The sequence below is a fragment of the Arvicola amphibius genome, chromosome 13 (genome assembly GCF_903992535.2).
Source record: "Arvicola amphibius chromosome 13, mArvAmp1.2, whole genome shotgun sequence".
NCBI classification, from domain to species: Eukaryota; Metazoa; Chordata; class Mammalia; order Rodentia; family Cricetidae; genus Arvicola; species Arvicola amphibius.
The window spans coordinates 39,084,931-39,103,958 of NC_052059.1; the positions used below are offsets into that span (position 1 = coordinate 39,084,931).

At 40.4% G+C, this 19,028-nt stretch overlaps 1 protein-coding gene across 1 annotated transcript in view; it reads left to right on the top strand.

Annotated features, from left to right (window-relative positions):
* The window catches only part of Gtf2f2 (general transcription factor IIF subunit 2), a 117,782-nt gene that overhangs the window by 61,307 nt on the left and 37,447 nt on the right, over positions 1-19,028 (top strand).

The window sequence follows — 19,028 nt, forward strand, 5'->3', positions numbered from 1 at the left end:
TACCAGTTTCGTGATTAGTATTTAATAGATTTCAGCACTATGAGATGAAAAGTGCTTATCCATCCATTCATCTATCTACCCATTCATTCATTCTGTACTATCTACCAGGTGCATTTTAGGTCCCAGAGAAACCATCGTACCTGGGAATGACACTGTTGCTAAGCAACTTTCCCAAGGGCTGGTTGTAACCATGCAGTGCTGCACATTGAGAAAGTTCTATAAAAGAAGTTGCCCAGAGGCAGGCGGATCTCTGAGTTCGAGGCCAGCCTGGTCTACAAGAGCTAGTTCCAGGACAGGCTCTAGAAACTACAGGGAAACCCTGTCTCAAAAAAAAAAAAAAAAAAAAAAAAAGTTGCCTCCTGGCTGTCAAGCATTCTTACCTGGGAGGCTGTAGTTGAACTTAGCATCTCTAAGTTTACATTGTATTATAAATTTCCCTTCTTGATTGCATTAGATACTTTTTCTTAGTGCAAAAGGCTGGATGTGGTTTTGTTCTTGTGTCTAATTATTCCCCTAATTCACATGCCTCCCTGGGGCAAGTAAAAGAATGTCAGTCAAAATGAAAATTACCTTTGTAAAACTGTCAGAAGATAGTTCATTCTTTCTTTGCAGCCTATAAAGTTTATGCTATAATACAAGGCTTTTTGAAAAATGATATTCAGATAACTGGAAATGTTGAAAAATACAAAATTAGGTTTGGACTACTTGTTGAGACCTCTTTTGTGGCCTTATTTTTACTTAAAGGACTTAATGTGTAGATGAGAGCAGACGGGCCACCTGTTTTGTTTGCAAAATGCCTGCCTTATTTTTACCAAAATGAAAATGAAAATTATCTAGCTTTAAGAATATGCTATATGAGCCGGGCGGTGGTGGCGCACGCCTGTAATCCCAGCACTCGGGAGGCAGAGGCAGGCGGATCTCTGAGTTCGAGGCCAGCCTGGTCTACAAGAGCTAGTTCCAGGAGAGGCTCTAGAAACTACAGGGAAACCCTGTCTCGAAAAACCAAAAAAAAAAAAAAAAAAAAAAAAAAAAAAAAAAAAAAAAAAAAAAAAAGAATATGCTATATGGCTAAGTATTCATATTTTAACCTTAAGTGACTGAAGGAAAGAACCAGAGTGATTCAGGAAGTGCTGATCATGTATGTCACAGAGTAGATGACATCAGTTTTGAAAGCTGAGATTATTTTGACTAAATAGCAAAAGATAAGGGTAGGAAGAACCTTCAGGCCTGACATAAAGACACAAGAATTGTATAGTCTATAAAACTAGATGTGGGACTTATGTAAAATGACAGCTGCCTTTCTGTCATGAGCGCTGCACACACTCATATATTATCTACTGTTTGTCCAATATGTTAGAAACAACTCCAGATCTCTCCCTTAGAACCTCAGAATCAGCCGGGTGGTGGTGGTGCGCGCCTTTAATCCCAGCACTCAGCAGACTGAGGCAGGTGGATCTCTGAGTTCGAGGCAAGCCCGATCTACAAGAGCTAGTTCCAGAATAGGCTCCAAAGCCACAGAGAAACCTTGTCTCGAAAAAACAAAAGACAAAAAAATGAAAAGAACCTCAGAATCACCAGCGTTCCAAAAACCTTCCACCCCACAGCCAATGTCTCAGAAAGTCTTACAGATTGTATCTTCAGAATCCTTGTTTCTGTATCCCAGCCTTGCCTTCAGCAAGCTTGCCTCAAACGAACCACAGAAGCGGTCACATTTTCTCACCTCCATTATTGCATTTGCTTGCCATCCACCAGAGTCCGGCTTCCCACCCTCGTCTCCTCGGCACAGTAGCCAGTTCTCTGCAGGTTCCTTTGCTCCTGGTATCTCACCTACTTCCTGTCTTACTCAGAATCAAATTCAAGTCTTTGTAATGGCCAGTAGAAGCCTCCATGGTCACTGTACTTTACATGCCTTCTCTCCATCCTTGTCTCTTCGCCCCCTCCCCTCCCATTTTGCATTAGTTACCGAGTCTCCTAACGGCAGTGAGAACTCTCTGGGCCCTCTGTGCAGTGGTTTTCAGCCTCCAGCAGCCTTTCTCCTCTTTCAAGTGTCTGCTCACACACACCTTTCATTAAGGCCCACCTTGACCACCCTACCATTATTCTCTGCGCTTTTCTCTTCGTTGCATTTCTTCTTTCATATCTCCCCTCTTGAACTGTAACATTTACCTAGCTTTACCCTAACATCTCCCTACGGAAGTTAACGCTCTCATGAGAACAGGGGTTTAACTAGTTTTTTGACTTTAGATTTGGTGCATGTCTGTTTAATTTTTTCTCACACATTTGAAATATTTCATGACACACAGTAAGCAGTCAGTAAATACTTGGTAAGAAAGACAAAAAAAAAAATGGGCTTGAAAGCTTTTTGCATGTCATTTCGGAAGGTACCAAAGAGTTTGTTTTTTTTTACTGGATAGAACATGAAGAGATTTGTATCTTAACCAGATCATTCTGTCCATAGGCTAAAGACAAGAAAAAGGGAAGGAAACTAGAGGCTGAAGAGATGCCCAGACACAGAGTCTGCTTCAGCGGGGAGGCGAGAAGCTGTTTGGGGCTATTCTGAGGCAGAGTCTGGACTAAGTGCACTCAAACTTGAGTGGTTATGAGATGACTGATTTCTCTAGCTGGAGAAGGCTCTTGTGGCCTGGATGTGTGTCCCACCATGACTGTCTGATCGGCTCTATTCCGCCATGTGGATTACACAGGAAGTAACAGTCCCATGGAAGAGACTGGAGGGTTTTGTAATTTCCATACCATCTTAATGTAAACCCTAGTTGACAGTTTACCAAAAGATTTAAAGCAGAAGTACTTAGCGATGCAAGGGCAGTACCAGTGATTAAAGTATGAAAATAGCAAGACTATATAGGTTGTAAGCTATGTTTCTTATATTTCACTTACAGTGACTTAGTGTTGGGTGTATGTTTTGATCACCAAGGTACTTGTTGGGTCCTCGGGGCGGGGGTGGGAGGGGGGTCGCACAAAGACTGGGACAGACCACCGAAGTCTAATAAAGCAGAAGCAAGCTTTATTCCAGGAAAAAAAAATAAAAATTAAACAAATAAATCCCCATGGGGCACAAAAGGCTTATCAGCTAGCAGAGAACACAGCCAAAGGTGAACGTGTAAGGTTGTGGCAAAGGACAGCTTTCGAACTCTCCCTTTTTATAGAAAGGATTAGGCAACAACAAAGTAACTTTTACAATCTTGAGGTGCCCTTCTTTGCAATTGCCATTAACAGGGTTTTCTCAGATAAACTAGTGTTCTAATTTAGCCCATTGTTTCTCTCTGGTACTTGCTGATGGTGTTTATGGAGCAATATAAAACCAAACAGTCAAAAGTCATGTACATCCCATCATTTAAAAGTTAGCTCACATCAATTGCTGGCCATAAGTGGCCAGGCAGGGTATCTCAAAGCTGATCCTCAGTTTACAGAGCCATCCTAAGTTTGCAGAGAGCTGCGTCAGCTTGGCAAATAGAGCTATGGGTTGTAAAGCAGAGTAACCCACTGTTAATAGTTATTCCTTAAGCTGCTGAGAAAGCTGTTGATAGACTACTCTCATTCTCTTAGGCTTACAGCTTTATATTTCTTTATTTCTACATTCTTATTTCTAGAATCTGCATTTCTGTATTCTTATTCTTGGACTCTTTTTTTTTTTTGAAACACAGTCTCAGGAGTTTTATTTTTAATGGTCTCATAATCAAGTAATCAAAAGTATCATTCTTCTTCCCAAGTTAAACTTCCATGGTAATTTTTAAAGATTGCTATGTCAGATGAATTCCTAATTTCCTTTGACCACATTCTCTTCTTAAGAACTTTTCTTGCTAACAACTTTGAGTAATTCCATATTTGAGTAGTTCGGTCTGCAACACAAGCAAGGCGATTCAGCACTTTTGGTGGTATGGACGCTAATATTATATATATCATATATGCATAGCATGAAGCTACTTTTATATAATATTTTTATTTTTTAGTATATAATAGTTATATATAATAATGGGTTTCATTATGAAATTTTCATATTGGGCATAATGTATTTTCATCATACCCAGCCCATTATCCTCTCCTTTCCCACTTCCAATAAACTCCCTCTTTTTCTCAACTAGGTACCTAGTCCCCTTCTATTTTCCAGCTTGTGGGTGTGGGGGGAGAGTTACACTGGAGTTATTCTTGGACTCTTAAAAGCTCGGTGTGTTCTTAACTCAAAGGATGCTGTTCTTGCTCCAAAGTTTACAGTCTTTGAATCTGAAAACACACATGCACCTGCTTCTGTAAGAATATGGTTATTGATGTTGTAGCAGTGGGGAGGGAAGTGTGATGGTGCTTTGAAAGGAGAAATGGAAAGGCAGGTACAGGCGACATTGAAGCAGAAGTGTTTGGGAGCTGAATTGGCAAGTGGATGTCCCACAGCTCAGTATCACACATAGGATCGGGTTTCTTCAGGCATCCTTATGAGTACTCTCTCCTTAGTGCCATTCCCGTGTTTTGATGATCTGGCTCTTGTCTCACTTTCTGGCTTCATTTTCAGCTGTTCCTCTATATAGACATGCTTTGATAACACTTGAGATTGATATTCCAGATACGCCCAGGGTTCTCCTATCATATGCCTTTGTTACGTACATGCCACACTCTCTACCTGCAGTGTCTTTGCCTCTGCACCTTTACAACCAGCCCATGTGTTGCACCCTTCAGCAAATCTCTTCACAGTTCCTGTTGCCACCCACTTGGGATCTGTCATTCTTCTTTGCACATTGCCTCATACTTATTCTTTAATGATGTGTGTAAGTGTCTATCTATACCTTGTTTCTGTTGTCCTCAGAAATTTCATCTTCTGTAACATTCTGGTAATCGTGATAGCAGGGACTGCATTATCCTTCCTTTCCTTGCTCGCTTCCTATTTTCTTTTCTATTTTTATATTTGTGGTTTGTTGAATAGTGTATTCTGGATAACAAATAGCCAAACATATATGTAGGCGTAAAGTGGAAAAATTGTCAAAATGACATACAGAAACATGGGAATCATTGACACCCAGCTTCTCTTTTACTCCATGACGTTCTTAAAGTCTGGATTTTTTCACTTTTATACATATGTATATATGTGTGTATTAAGTGTGTGCATATACACACACACACATACACACACACCTTTGAACAGGAGCGTTTGATTGCGAAAATTATATAAACACTTTAAGAATATTTTAGTAATAAGTTCTTGTTATAACTTTATGAAATTTTGGTTGATAAGTTTTCAATTACGACGATTATATATCCATCAAATATAAACTAATAAGATTGTGCTGTTTATTTAGATAATGGTAGAAGTTAAGTTAGTAATGCTCAAAAATAAAAGATGGGCTGAAGAGATGCCTTAGTGGCTACAAATGCCTGCTGCTCCCCAGAGGACCTGAGTTTGGCGCCAGCACCCTAGGTTGGGGGCTCACATCTGTCTATAACTGCAGCTCTGGAGGATCTGAAGCCTCTGCCCTCTATGGGCATCTGCACTCATGTGCACACACCCACACGTGCCCATGTTTTTAAATAAAGTCAGGCTTTATAAATTAAAAAACAGGATTAGAGTACTTACTTACTTAGCATGTGAAGCCAGTTTTTCACTCCCTAATGCTACTGTGTGCATGTATAGTTAACAAAAAAAAAAAAAAAAAGCTAGTTTTCCATTTGTGGAAAACACACCCTGTTGGGGAATAGTATTTTAAGGTGTGTTGCTTTTGTTTATCCTGCATTTGTTTTAATTCTGTGAAGCTGTGATTCTCTGCCTGTCTAAAACACCTGATGGTCTAATAAAGATCTGAATGGCCAATGGCGAGGCAGGAGCAAGGATAGACAGGGCTGGCAGGCAGAGAAGATAAATAGAAGGAGAAATGAAGAAGAGAAGGAACAAGAGAACAAGGAGAAGAGAATATCAGGGGTCAGCTACCCAGCTACACAGCAAGCCATGGAGAAAGACGTAAAAAAGGTATACAGAAATATAAAGATAAAAGCCCAGAGGCAAAAGGTAATTGGTATAATTTAAAGTTAAGAAAAGCTGGCAAGAAACAAGCCAAGCTAAGACCAGGCATTCATAACTTAGAATAAGCTTCCGTGTGTGATTTACTTGGGAGCTGGGTGGTAGGCCTCCCCCTCCAAAAAAAGACAAAGAATTTAAAGATCATAACATCATATCACAACACCCACACACACACACCATGCCTCAAATGCCTGTCTTCTCTTTCTTTTTTTCTTTCTTTTTTTTTTTTTAAAGACAGGATGTTATCGCATAGTTCAGGCATATCAATTCTGCCTCTACCAGTGCTAGGATTACAGGCATGTGCCACCACCATGGCTAGCTGACTAAACCTTTTATAAAAGACCTTTCTTTCCTTGATGTAAATTAGTAATTTTAAAATCTAGTTAGTGAGTTTTTACTGTATTATATTTTAGTGAACAGCGGTTGAGCTACATGCTCTTAGTAGCATAAGTGGCTATATTACAAAGTGTTTTATAAATAATATATTTATAAACAGTGTTCTTTAAGGATACTCAGTTGTATTTTAGGAAAATTATTTTAGTACTCAGTTCTTATTATAGCTCTCTGTTATTGAATTTTGACTGATAAATTGGTCAGTTATGAAAATTACATATTTATTAAATATAAGTTAGTAAGATCCTGTCATTTATTTAGATAATAAATGATAGAGGTTGAAATGGGACTAGTATTATGTAAACCTTAGGAATATTGAAACCGTTTAACAAATGAAATTCAAGCCAAGAGAGACGATCCTGCTGTCATTTCCTTTCATCTGATTCCACCCTACAGAAAACGTGTGCATGAATCTGGATGGGCATTGAACAGTGTAGAAAGTAGACACCACTGTTACTGGCTTTGTTTGCTGGTCAAAGCCTGAGACTCTGGTGTTCACACGGTGGGAAGACCGTCCATGCTTCACTGTGTCTGGTGTTAATTTGAGCTGATCTCAGTATTTCAATAGGAAGAGACTTATTTTGAGTTGGTGAACATATTTAACATCAGTTCATAGTGATATGTTAGTTAAGGTTGATTTGATTGTGCTTCATTGAGTATAACTTATTTTCACCCGTTGAATTCTTCATCTTTAATACAGGTAAAGTATATGATCAGCATATTTATAGTTTGTAGCCAGATTTTTCTCTGGGCTGCCAGCTCACAAAAAACAACACAGAGACTTAATAATTATGAAAGCTTGGCCTATAGCTTAGGCTTGTTTCTAACTAGCTCCTATAAGTTCACTTAACTCATTTCTGTTCATCTACATGCTGCCACGTAAGCCACTTCTACCTCTCTTGCATAACTTGCTCTCTCTACGTTTAACTGGCAACTCTGCCTTTCTTTTCTACAAGTCCCTGCTATACCTCCTGCCTAGCTATTGGCTGTTTAGTTTTTTATTAAACAGTCACAGTGACATATCTTTACACAGGGTAATCAGACACCTGCCATACTAATGTGTTTTCTTACAGGGAAGTCACTCCCGTAGGAGAATATATGGTACTGGGACCTTTTACATGCTTCTGTCAGCACCTCATCTAATTATACTTGGTCCCATAGTTTTTGCTTTCAGGGATTGACAAGATGTCTCAGTTGGTAAAGGTGCTTGTCCGAGTTTGGTTCCCAAGAACATGGTTAAAGAAGAGAACAGATTTCTTTTAAAGTTTGTTTTTAATTCTGTCAACATTTGTGGGTTTTCTTCAGAGAAACGTAAGAAAACCCTTCCTCTGTGGGAACCTGTGAAGGATGGAGAAGGAAAAAAAAATCAGCCTCATTTTGTGTTAAGACCCTAGATGGGGGCCAGGTGGTGGCGGCACACATCTTTAATCCCAGCTTTTAGGAGGCAGAGGCAGGTGGATCTCTGTGAGTTCGAGGCCATCGTGGTCTAAAGAGCAAGGTCAGGACAGCCAGAACTACACAGAGAAACCCTGTTCTGGGAAACCAAAATAAAATAAAGATATCCTTGACCATGTTGCTGCAAGTAACTACAGTTCCAGGCAATCTTGTGGTGCCTTCTGTAGGCCTATACAAGTGCCTACATGTTTATACACTTTAGTGTACACATAAAATAAATGAATAAATCTCAAGGTATTTATATACTTTTGATTTATGGTTTTATTTAGAATGATGATCATATATATGTACACATATGTGCAAGGTGAATTTAAAATAAGTTTGCCATATAATTTATCATTCAAAACTATTTTTTGGTGTGAATATTTTATAGTTGCAAGTGTTCACTATTAACCTTATGGCCCTTAACCATGCAAGAATGGCTATCCTGGCTCTGAAAGATGCTCCATCCCCATCCCCAGGGGCTGCTTTTTAAATAGCTACTTTTTAAAATTCTTTGGTATGTATGGGTATTTTTCATGATAAGTATCTGTTCACCACATGTGTGCCTGGTGCCCATAGAGACCAGAAGAGGACATCAAATACCCCACAACTGGAGTTGTGGAGGTGGTTGTGAGCTGCCTTCTGGCTGCTAGGAATTCAACCCAGGTTTTCTGGAAAACCATCCAGTGCTCTTAACCTCTGAGTTATCTCTCAGCCCCAGCTTTCTAGATATTAAGTATGCTAATGTAATCAAGTTGACTTTAGTACATAGAGTACATAGTACATAGAATAAGTACTAAAAGAGTGTCTTAGGGTTTCTCTTGCTGTGAAGAGACACCATGACCTTGGCAACTACTATAAAAGAAAAACATTTAATTGGGGCTGGCTTACAGTTTCATAGATTTAGTCCATTATCATCAGGTGGGACATGGCAGCATGGAGACAAACATGGTGCTGGAGAAGGAACTGAGTGATCTTCCAGCAGTAGATGGAGACTGTGTGCCACACTGGGCATACCTTGAGCATATGAGACCCCAGAGCCTGCCCCCACAAGTGGCACACTTCCTCCAATCAGGCCACACCTAACATTGCCACTCCCTCAGGCACATGAGTCTGTGGGGGACATTCCCATTCAAACCACCATAGAGAAGAAATGTGAAGATTTGGCAATGGACTTCTAAGATGGTAATTCTCTCTTCAAAAGAGAACTTCAAAGGGGACAGAACTGCCCGGCTCATCTCTAGTTGATTCTGGAGCTACCTCTCACTATCATCTTGTCACCCTGCTCTCTCTACCCACAGACTTGTTGTTATACTTAGCTTGCATATGGGTAGATTGCAGACAACTGGGGAGTTTTGAACGTGCCTTCTGCTGATAGATGCCTAGAGCGTATCTCAGAAGTCTAAAGAATCTTAATGGTTTTCCTGAGTCATGTTTGGAAATGGTCTTGTCATTCTCCAAGCTGTGATAAACTTCCCACGTGTATAATTCTTTAAAATGTGAAGCTATAAATCTCTATGATTAAAGTTTTTTTTAAGTTTCATTTATTAGGTATACAGTGTTCTGTCTGCATGTATGCATGCAGGCCAGAAGAGGGTACCAATTCTCATAAATGGCTGTGAGCCACCATGGGGTTGCTGGGAATTGAACTCAGAACCTCTGGAAGAACAGCCAATGCTCTTAACCTCTGAGCCATCTCTCCAGCCCAATTAAAGGTTTTTTGAGGCTGGAAACTTTTGTTCTTTTCTCTCACTAACAGGAAGTAATGGCAGCTAAATCTCTGTGCCATAAGGTTGCTTCTGTTCCGCACTCTCTCCCTCAACTACTGCTTTCTAATTGTCTGTTTGCAAGTGAAGAATGATGTAAAGAAGCCGGTCAGCTTCTTTATTGTAGTTTTTCTATTTTTTGAGATTATAATTACATTGTTTACCCAAACAGCCAGGTGTGATGCTATATACCTTTAATCCAGATGTGGGTGGCAGAGGCTATGGGTTCAAGGCTAGCCTATCTACATGGTGAGTCCCAGAAGAGCCAGAGCTATGTAGAGAGAGCCTCTTACCCACCCCACCCCAACAAAGGACTTTTGTTGTTGTTGTTGTTGTTGTTGTTGTTTTAATGTGGGAGTATAAGTCTTTTAGAATCAAAGGTTTTTTTTTTTTTTTAAAACTCCAGAGAACAGAAAGAGCCTCTGTGTTCTGGCCCCTTCTTGCTGCCATTCTGGCCAAGCGTGCGCTGGATCAAGACCAGCCCTTTCTGCTCCCATATGCATCGTGTACTTTCCTGACCTGCTCTCCAGGGTCTTCATTTGTTTTCTGCTTACCAGACTGTTCCTGCACATGCAGCACCAGAGGTCAGGGTTGCTTGACAACTGCCCCACACAGGGCAAACACCACCTTCCCAGTTCTTGCTGCGTGTCCCCTAATTAACTGCCGGCCACATTTTGCTTTTTATTTTACTTCCGTTACTGTTGTCTCTCTCAGATGGGGAGCTCTTTGTGTTCAGGAACTGTTTCTCATTCATCTGGTGAACACTAGCTAAGGTCTTTGAAAGTGAAAAGTGTCTAGTTGTACATTGACGAATATACAGAATGGTATGTTTAAAGGCCTTTGTCTGCATTTACAAGTGAAAGTGTTAAGTTCTGGGCAGCATTGTTGCCAAGTGGTGCTTTCCCAGAGCCTCACAGCTTTGCAGAATGAAAATACATTTGTATAAGTCTGTCTTTGTTCACTCCCAGCTGAAAGGCAACTGGGACTAACCTGAGGCAAAACTCAATAGAATGATTGTCTTTACTATCTGGCCATCTCCTTTTTCGCCTTCCTTCTTAGCAATATCTATATTTAGACATTGACTTTTTATCTTGTTCTGATCTTTTTATTCTGTCAATTCTGAATGCATCCAGTCAAACTGAACACTTGATTTTAAACCTCCTATTACTGAGTGTTGAAATCCCTGCTCAAGGAATTTGAGTGGGCAGTTTTCCCTGGAAGGAAGAGAAGTCACCAGAGTTTCGCCATTTATATATAGTTTGGCCCCAGGCAAAAACCTAATTGGTTTTAGTTTGCTGGAAGATTTGTCACCAGTACATCTCTGCCTCTGAACTGTTGAGCAGTGCTGGCCCTGATGTATTTGTTGGAAATCTGTTCTAAAGACTTAAAACTGAAGGTGGCCTCCATAGGTGATCACATTCCCATAGGTGGAATCGTACCGTTTGTAACCAGTCCAACTGGTGTTGCTACAGATCAGAATAAGGAGTTTATCCCTGGAAGGTTGATGTTTTTGTGTAGAGAATTGTGGTTATTTGCAGGTATGTTTAAAGAAGGAAATGGTCACAGGAATTAGTGTGAATATGGCTTCCATGTGGCACCTCACTGCAAAATGGGCAAACCTGGGAGGGAGCTACACTCCCTAGTGCTGCAGACCTATGTATGTGTCCTGCTTTCTTTGTGCATTACATAAAGTCTAGTGTGCTTCTTCTGGTCCTTGTAGGTACTAATATTTTCATCTTTTGGAACTTTTCAGACTAAGAAAAGATGTCATGTGCTCCTTTGTTAATTGGTGGGGATCCTAGTCACTAAGGTGAGTCAGGACCACCAGTGTTGTCAGTCTTTAACTACCAGTGGGTGAACTTAACTTATACTTTGAGATGATCAGAGCTCAGTCTTTGCACTGTTATCCCCCAAATGACTGATTAGTGGAAATGATTTAAGCAGAAAGAAGGTCAGTCTGCATGGCAGATCACTCATAAATGGCTTCCTGTTGCCTGAATCCGTTCTTTTCATTTACTGCCCTCTTAGAAAACTTGTTTCCACTATCGCAAGTGAGAAAGCTGAGTTGTGGAGAAGTTAGGCTCACAATTTGTAAATGGCAAGGCTGAATTTGAACCAGTATCAAATGGGGGCCAGGACTGTTGACTGACAGATTACCTCTCTAGGTCTGATGGTTTCAAAATACTGTCCAGTATGCTAGGAAAAAAGAAGGAAGCTTGCACACTCCTTCCTCTCTTAGATGGCTCTTGCTCTAAAGTCCTCAGAACTTAAACCAATAACAGTAGTACAATGACTGATAGATTACCAAGTAAATATAGTAAAAATAGTAATATAAGATATTTAATTATTTCTATTTGGAATTTTTACTCAGTTTCTGATCTTGCAACTTTAAATTAAGTTTGATATCATAACTGAAGTTAGAGCTATATATATTATCAGGAGAGAGGTAGAACAAGTCACTTTATGCATTTTTTTATCTTTGTCAAATCTGGAATGCTTTAGTAATTTTGATGAAATAGTTGTATCATTTTGAAGATCTCATTGTTGCATTTCTAGTAAAGATAGTCACTAGAAATGTGTCTGACAGCTAATAGGTCTAAAGGATTTGCTGAATAAAAGAAGGGATAAAAGTCATGAGGCTTGGGCTTAACCAATTAGAATCTCCCGGGTATCCCAGGACTTTGGTCATTATGAGTCATTCCTTCTTACGTTATGGCATGTCACACTGACTTACATACTTCTGTTACTTCCCCATACTTCATAGTTCCCAAGCATCATTTATTACTCATTGGTCAATAGGTATTTGATAAGTATTTAAGAATACTAAGCCATGGAACATTTAAAAACCAACCAGAGATACTGCTTTTGGAAAATAGATTAAACTGATGTAGTGTCCTGTTTTATGCTGTGTAAGCAGTTGGCATAGGCAGTAAAGAGTAGAGTTCATAAATCCACTGATGCAGTAAAGTCAGAGAGGAAAGCTGTCGGGGGGGTGGGGGGGAGACTCCAGTCAGGACACAGTCAGGCAAAGCAGTAGGAATGGTACTTTGTAAACCATCCTGAGACAATGAAGGAACACATAAAGGCAGCCTGTGAGTAAAGCTGACTGTAGAATATGTCGGTGCTGGGCTGAAGGCTAGACTCCATCTGATGTTAGTCCCTGGTGAGCATCCTTTACTATACAGGAATTTTCTAGGCTCTTCTAGGGCTTTATCCTTGGCATATACCCTCATTCAGTTACTAACTTGAGTCTTTTCGAATATATGTATTTAATGAGTGTTTCGCCTGTGTGTGTAAAATGTATGTATGTGCACCATGTCCTGTGAAAACCAGAAGAGAGCATTGGATCTCCTGGAACTGGGGATGGTTGTAAGCTACCATGGGTGCTGGGAGTTGAACCCAGGTGCTCTGTAAGAGCAACAAGTGCTCTTAATCAAAATAAATTCTTTTTTAAGATTTAGTTTTATTTAATGTGTTTGCTTGCACCACGTGCATGCAGTGCCCTTAGAGGCCAGGAGAGGGCATCAGATCCCCTGGAACTGTAGTTTACAAATAGTCGTGACTTAACCATATGGGTGCTAGGAATAGGACCCCAGTCCTCTGGAAGAGAAGCCAATACTCTTAACTATTGAACTGTTTCTCTAGACACTTTAGTCTTCCTTTTGGGGTCTACTTATCTCTGTAACTCTTTGCATCCTACATTTTATCCATTTAAAATATATCAGTATATAGATACATATGTATATATGTATGTATGCATGTGTGTATTATATGCATGTGTGGAAACTCCAACATATTTGTGTCCTCTCCTCCTGAGACTAGTCTCCTGAGTTTCATATTCATGTGTGTAGCATTCCCCTTGACCAGCAATTCTCAAGCTGTGGGTCGAAGAAATTGCATATCAGATACCCTGCATATCAGATATTTACATTACAATTATGAATAGGGGTCACCACAACACAAGGAACTGTATTAAAGGGTCTCAGCATTAGGAAGGTGGAGGACAGCCTTGACTGTCCTATTTGGGTGGATGCCTGTCATTTAGCATACCTAAACCCACCCTAGAATCCTACTGTAATACTAAGTAAGCTATAGTTTTTATTTCCAAGTACAGACTCAGGAACAACTCCATATTCACAGAGCTAGTAATACAATGGTACTATATGAGCATTTGCTCGTAGATTAATCTATAATTGTGACAACAGGTCGAGCGCTGGGCTCTTGTGTATAGAAGCCAGTACGATGCACAGGAGAGCCGTGAGACAACCTGGGCTACATAGCAAGATTCTTGCATTAAGTAAATTGATTTATTTTTAATTTTAAGAATTTGCAAGGTCATACATGATCCAATCCTCAGAACTTTGTGGTCAGATCATGAGGCTTCTTCAGTCTCCTCTCATTCATTGGCAGCAGCCCAGGAGACCACCCTTTGTCCACCAAACAGAACAGTCTCATCTCTGATTTCTTCTGCATGTGAACAAGCCTTTTGCCAGGTCCTCAAGTGGCAGCCTCCTTCCTATCACGCGTTCTCAGTTCACGTAGCCCTCCCTGGTCCTCCAGGGTGAAATAATGTGGCCTTCCTCCCAGTGCTACCTCATAGTCACTTGCTGTCTTAATCACTGTCCTATTGCTGTGGAGAGCTAACAATGACCAAGGCAATTTCTACAAAAGAAAGCATCTGTATGGGGGCTTGCTTGCAGTTATGGAGACTTATTTCATTATCCATGGCAGAGAGCATGGTGTTGAAACAATACCTGAGAGCTACATCCTGATCCACAGGTAGAGAGAGGGAGAGATGTTGCTGAGTCTGGTGTGGGATTTTGAAACCTCAGAAGTTCACCCCACCCCAACCCTTGTGACTCACTTCCTCCAGCAAGGCCACACCTCCTAATCCTCAAATAATGCTGCTCCCTGATGGCCAAGCATTCAAATATGTGAGCCTTGGGGACCATTGTCATTCAGACCATCTCCCCTGCCGTGATATTTCTCAGTTTTATTCTTAACACTTAAACTGTCTTTATTAATTATGACTAACTAATGCATTGCCTCTGTGCTCTTCACATAACATGTGATGGTGCATAAATATACGTGTTACATGAATAAATGTTGCTTAGAATCTTGTTTTTAAGTGGTGTGTGTGTGTGCCTTGTCTGTTTTGTGATTATGTGAATGTGTGTGTAAGTGCCTTTGGAAGTCAGAGTTCTAGCCCCTGGAGCTGGAGTTAGCCACTTGAGGTGGGTGCCAGGAACTGAACTCCGGTCCCTTGGAAGAGCAGTCCATGCTCTTAACAACTGAACCATCTCCAGCCCCTTAGCTGATATTTCTTAAGATTTTTCTTTTAGGTGTGTGGGGCGGGAGTGCTCCATGTGTGCAGGTGCTTGTGGAGGGTCAGACCCACTTAGAGCTGGGGTGGCAGGTGATGGTGAGCTGCCATTGTAGAGCCTGGGATCCTCTAAAAGCCGCAAACTGTGAGCTGCTAAGCTGCCTCGCTGGGCCCTCTTTACAGTTTAAATTCTTAGTCTTTGGTCTGCTTTTTAAGGTCTCTGGGTCCCAGCCTGTCTTTACACTTGAGATCCTCTTGCCTCTATCACTCCTGTGTTCAGATTAGTATAGATGTGTACTGCATGTCCAACTTACTCTCTCTGATTAATAATGTTCTCTTATTAAATCCTAGCAGTTTTACCCTGCTGAGCCATTTCTTCACCTCTTCTTCAAAATCAATTCTTAAATCTTAATAAAAATGTATTTTTATAATAACATATTTGGTGTGGCATTTTATATGATGTACACATGTACTATCAGGTTGTAGTTATAACCTTAAAGTGTCCCCCAAAGGCTCGTGTTTAAGGATTGACTCCCCAGTGGTGTATTGTGAGGTCGGAGAAACTTAAGTAAAAAGGAGGTCTTTTGCCAAGATGTCTCTCAAAGGAGATATGGGGTGACAGCTGTTCTTCCTCCCCTTTTTTGCATTGCAGCCATGAAGTGAGTGGTTCTGGGCTTTATCACTCCTTATGATGCTGTGCAAGCTAGTCTTGGACTGAAACCTCTAGAATCATTACTCAGACATTTTCTCTTTGTAAGTGGAATGTGCTGTGTATTTTACAATAATGGAAAACTAACACGGCTTGACAAGAAATTAAAGATGTCCGTGCCCGCTGACAAGAAATTAAAGATGTCCATGCCCGTTGACAAGAAATTAAAGATGTCCATGCCCGTTGACAAGAAATTAAAGATGTCCATGCCCATTGACAAGAAATTAAAGATGCCCCGTTGACAAGAAATTAAAGATGTCCGTGCCCGTTGAAACCAAAGTTAACACTGTACAGATCAGGACTTCCCCCAACACAAAAATCAATGTTTTATATTGTTAGTAATATGAAGCACAGTTCCCCCATTAGTATTAGTATTGTATCCAATAAAATCAATGGTTTCATAGCCAAGCTTCACAAGTTCATGTAACCCTCTGAGTAAACGCTGAGCATCTCTTATGTAGCAGCAGTCAGGGATAACAGGTGAAGACACTCATCTTAGAGTTGCTCACTATAGATAATTGTTTTTGATATTCAGTGTACTATTTAATTAAATATATGTATAGAGTCCATCTGCATCATGGACTACACTGATATCACTAGCCTTTAACACTGCATGTCATAGTCCAGGATGATGCAGATGTAGAGAGAAAACTTACTGCACACGTGCACACGCACACACACACCCCTCAGAAACACTTTTATTTGTGAGTCTGTTGTTTACCAGTAATGTCTGCTACACTCATCAGTTTTGGAGGAGGTGGATGTGATGACGGACGGGCAAATGCTATTCACAGCATTTTCCGTCCTTATTATATAATTACGTTAAGTGCCATCTGGCTTTTTCCTGCAGCGTGTTAATTACTCGTGGTTCTTCTGTTTCTGTTATTAGTGCACTTTGGCTTTGCTGCTTTTTAAGTATAAAACTTTAGATGTTTTTTGATAAAATGTTATCCTTTGGGGTGAAATGGAATCCAGCCTGTGTAGGCTCTAAATGGTGAATAGATAGTGGCATAATGTATTTGTGTGTGTGTGTGTGTGTGTGTGTGTATTACTGGTGATCATGTTAGATAATTGACTTTCATAAATATTTTGTTCTATAAGTTATGCTTTTCTGTTACTATGTTTTTCTTTCCTTAGAGGAATATGTTGTTTATATTAGTTTATATTTATGGTTTTTTATTTTTAACTTTGGAAGATTGAAGGTATTTGTCCATTATAATATACAATTAATAAGCTCAAATAGCCGGCAAGAAAAACACAGATAAGGATAATTATCATTCCTTTGTGGATATTTGAGAAAGGGTCTCATATTGTAGACCCGATTGGCCTGAAACTTACTATGTAACCAACACTGGCCTCGAATTCATGGCAGTTCTCTCGTCACTTATTCGCTATTAGTGTCTCCAGAAAAGGTTACCTGTATACTCATAAATTAGCTAGTGACAATAACTGTAATGAGTCTTTCTTAACAGTGTTCCTATCACATCTGTGCACACCTTGTATCAGACTTGATTGAGAACCACGTTTAGCCTTCTCTTTAGCTCACATTTTCGTATGAGCACCTGTGTTTGAATTGTGCTCTGGGTGCTTTCAAGTACTGTCAGGAACAGGGTTTGGTCTTTCCCAAGTGGGTCCCGGGCGTTAACAGCTCTCAGGTTCTTTTCCTTGTCTTTTGCAGTTTATCTCTAAGAGCTGCCATTTTGTCGTGTCTGTTGTAGCCCTCTCCTTTTTTGGGGGGGGGGGGGAGGGTTCAAGACAGGGTTTCTCTGTGTGGTTCTGTCTATCCTTGAACTCACAGCGATCCACCTGCCTCTACCTCCCAAGTGCTGGGATTAAAGGCGTGCACCACCACTGTTGGCTCCTCTCCTTCTCTGACTTACTCTGTTTAATTCCCGGGAGCTAGGAATCCAATGTGTGTTAAAGAGGATTGCATAGGCTCTGAGTTGAACGCTCAGAGCTGCCATACTTGGCCTTGTGACATCTGTTTTGGTTGTTGAGATGGTTTCTGAAATTCTTTTTAGTTCTGGTGCAGGCACATGTCATTCATCGTATTTAATAAGTCACAAAATGAAAGTAGGTTATCTCAGCTGAAGACCCTTCGTTAGGGTAACATGGTCTTTGTGAGAATGATGTGCTTATGCCATCTTTCTAATACTCAGCTATATAATAAAGTATTGCTAATTAAATTTCCTGACATTTTTCCCAGTGCTTGACTGGGAAACTGAACCGTGCAAGCAAACAAGCTCTTAATATTAAGCTGCTGATTTCCACAGCCGATTTCTCTGCTAATCATTAAAATTTCTATCATGACTAAAGTAGGCAGCTTCAAAATCTGCTTTGGTTTTGTTTTGCAAACCCTGTGCCTCCTGTGTGCTACAGGCAGATGTTCCACTGTTGCATTGCTCTGATTTCCCCGTATCAGGGTACACATTTCTTTACCATCCAGCTGCATCGTGAGCCACCTTCTTTTGTAGGCACTGTCAGTGATTGTATCTACAAAGCATAAGGAAGATAAGATTTCTCTTTAAAGGCTTGCATAGTACAGGCTTTTTCAAGCTTTTGTTTGAGTATGCAAATCAGCACAGGTTTTCACAGAGAAATGTCTGTCCCAGAACCAGCAGCAGAGGTCTGAGCTGGGAGTACACACAGTGGTTCACAGGCAATCTGAAGAGTTTGGTATAGGTGGCCCTCAGAGTGTGAAGAGCTACTGACATATAAAGTCTAAAATGTAAAACCTTTTAACAGGGGGTATACTTTTAAATAATATGCAGACAAGAATAAAGCAGTGCTCTATGTAACCCAAGTTCTGTTTTATCTGTAACCTAAACTGCAGTCATATGCTACATAATTTATTTTTTATAGCAAGGGACCATAAAATTATCATCATCCCTTAAAATTATTGCTTCATTAAATTGTAGCTCTCTTAGCTGGTGAACTACACTGATGTTTCACACAATGACAAAATAAACTGATAATCCACTTCTCAGTTGTGCCCCGCATCATTAAGTGTTGCAGGCCCTGTGTCAATTCTGTATGGGGGTAAGGTTGACACAGGGTCCAGGCTGCCATTGAACTCATCCACCTGCTTAAGCCTTCAAAATGTTTGGAGAGTAGGTGCACACCATCTTGTCCAGCCCAAAAATTAATTTTTTAACTACCTCACCACAGTTAATCTTTGCCCTAAGAACAGTATTGGCCTCTTAACGTGCTTCCTCCCAAAGACAGCAGTGAGTCAACAGAGCAAAGACAGAACACTCAGGGACTTTACAAGTGTAGTGTCAGACTGGATCTTGAAAGGGTGCACTGCCAGAAATCGTATCATTTCTTCCGCAGAGTAATCCAGGTAGTTAGCAGAGACTTGGTGTAATTATGGATCTTTTT